This window comes from Choloepus didactylus, chromosome 3 (genome assembly GCF_015220235.1).
Source record: "Choloepus didactylus isolate mChoDid1 chromosome 3, mChoDid1.pri, whole genome shotgun sequence".
Classification (NCBI taxonomy): domain Eukaryota; kingdom Metazoa; phylum Chordata; class Mammalia; order Pilosa; family Megalonychidae; genus Choloepus; species Choloepus didactylus.
The window spans coordinates 152,491,658-152,494,544 of NC_051309.1; positions in this window are offsets into that span (position 1 = coordinate 152,491,658).

Genomic DNA, 2,887 nt, shown 5'->3' on the forward strand with positions numbered 1-2,887 from the left:
TAATGTTTTATTTTCTCTGGTTACTGGGTTTAGTATAAAATAAAACAAAGGAATTTCTTTTTTAAAATGTAATATGTACTAACATTTAGGAAAAAAACTACTAACCTGCTGGAAATTTATTTTCCTCTGTACATTTAAGTTAAAGAACATTTCAGGTTAAAAAAATTCTACATATTAAAATTAGCTACCAGGGCTGCTTTTGTATGTGTGCTGCTGAGTAATCTAACTTCTCTAAGAACACTTGTGCAAATCATATATATCACAAGAGTGATTGACATCCTGGAGGTAAAGTGATTTAGTGGAATGAATTACAGTAAAATGAATGAGGAAGAATAGAAGGAGTACATCTTTAGTATAAGACTGTAGTTTCTGTGTTGATATTACTGATTCAGATCCTTTAGGAGAGTGTGGATTGGGACTTTTGGGGCCTCCAAAATTGATCCTGCTTCCCCTCATCTGCTTATTTCACGTACAACTATCTCATCTGCTCAAACCCAAAATTACATTATTCATATAAAGTTACTTTCTTAATCGTATATTAAGACAATAAGTTGGCCAACTGGTTTTTGTTTTGTTTTGTTTTGTTTTTTAGGGCAGACACCCTAGAGCCTGTGAGGCTACGGTTAATTTGCTTCATTTTTTGGAATAACTTGATTTATTGAAGGTTTATCAAGGATCTGCCATGTGTTCTCCAGTTGTGTCAAGCAGTGAAACTACACAGAGGAGTAAGACTCTGTCCTTGAAGAAATTACAACATAGTTTGAATACCAATAGGAAATCTACAGTTTAAAGTAAATGTAATCAAGGGGGCATATACAAAGGAAAATGAGCACGGAGAATGGAGCCATCTCTACTTGGATGTAGGGGAGAGATAGATATCAAAAAGGTGTCACAAAGGAGGGGATCTTTATGCTGTGTCTTGAGGTGGATGTGTGGGCATTTTCCATGCCAAGGAGAGGGGAAAAGGCATCCCAGGTCAATGTGCAGCAAAGGCTCAGCTTCTCTGCACTTCTTCACTCTCTCTTTCTTATAACTGAATTCCTCCACTTTTCTGGTTTACTTGGCAGAAAATGTTGCAGGCATCCAAAGAGAAATGAACTGATTGGCAATTCTCAGCTGAAATTTCTAGGAGATCTGCTGTTGGCCTCCTTAGAGTCAGGTGCTCAGCCCAAGACCAGTGGCCAAAAAGATAAAATAAGACAATTTATAGATCTGGGAGAGAAGGAATTTGGGAAAGGGAGGTCAACAAAAAGATGGCCACTATAGCCACATCAAGAAATTTGAACTTTACTGTTGAAGCAGTGGGTAGCTAATGAAAGCATTTAAGCAAGGTAGTAAGTGATCCCTCAATTTTATGCTGGAAATTCAGAGGCAGTGGGAAGGGTATATGGAGAGGAATTACGGTGGATTGTGAATTTACTGTGATGACCTAAAGAAAGCTTTACCTGAGACAATGGCATTTCAGAGTTAAAATCCCCAGGAGCTGAAGAGTGATTAAATATGAGTTAATAAGGCTGAGGTCAGGAATTTAATTCCACCAACCAATTAGCATCATTCTTTCCCAAGGTCATTCTTTCCCAAGGTCACACACTGCACTCTTGTATGTGGCCAGATGTTTTGGGATTGTTTTAATTTGCCTTATCAAAAGTTTGATTCCTTTGATTTGTTATTTCCACGTTTGTTTTTCAAAGTTTTTGCGTCAGCTGAAATTTCTCATTAAAAATTATTTAACTTTTATATGCTAATGCTTTTTGAGAATATTTTTTTCTATTCCTTTAAAAAAGAAAGAAACATTCTTTAAGTTACTAAAACAATTGAATTTTGGCTTTGGTCATTCATTCCATGGAATTAATAGAATATATAAAGGTATTTAATTACTTCCTGACTCCTCTTTATTAATTCTTTGGTGCTGGAAACAGGATTCTGTTTATCAATAAAATTTGACCTGAGTAATAAGGATCCTTTTTTTTTAAAATTGAATTTCTGTATAGGAAATACATTCACATAGTTCAAAATTTGGAAGTCTCTTGCCCACTCTTTCTCCTAGTTCCCCAATTCTTCTCACCACAAGAAACCAGTGTTACGAATTTGTTGTGTTTCTTTACATGCTGGAGATGATTTCATATTAAAATATATGAGCTTCCTCATTCTCTGTAGGCCATGTGGAATTCTTTTAGGTGACCATAATTTCTTCAGCCAGCAGCTCTCTATTGATGAACAATTAGGCTGTTTATTAATTTTTGTTATTACAAAGCAGTAGTGAAATGAGTAACCTTAATATAAACAATATTGCAAATGTGTAAATATATCTGAAGAGTAAAATTTTTGGAGAGATATTGCTAGGGAAAAGGTATGTGCATTTGCAGTTTGGTTTTCTAATCACCCAGAGTTTGGACCTGTTAACATTTGCACTAGCAATGGAAAAAGTGCTTGTTTCTTCACATTCTCACCAACACAGTCTGTTATTAAAGTTTTTGAGCTCTGCTAGTTGGATAGGTGAAAAATGGTATACCAGTGTTGTTTTAATTTGCATTTCTCTGATGAATAGGGTTGAGCATTTTTTATATTTAATGATTAGCTGTATTTCCTTCCATTGTATTCTCTGTTCATATCCTTTGCCTCTTTGCCTTTTATTGACATGTAAGAATACTTTATATTTTGGGGAAGTTAGCCCTTTCTTTAATATGAGTTTTAAATCTTGTTTCCAAGAAAAAAATATTCATCTAAGTTATCCCAGGAAAGTATAGCTAGCTTCACTTTGTTAAAATTTCTCAGTCCATGATAAAATTGATAGTGTATTTTACCACTAGATGTGAAACAATATTTGTATACATTCTGATATGGAATAGGGGTAGCTTAAGGATCTCTTCTAGCTAATTTAAGAAGA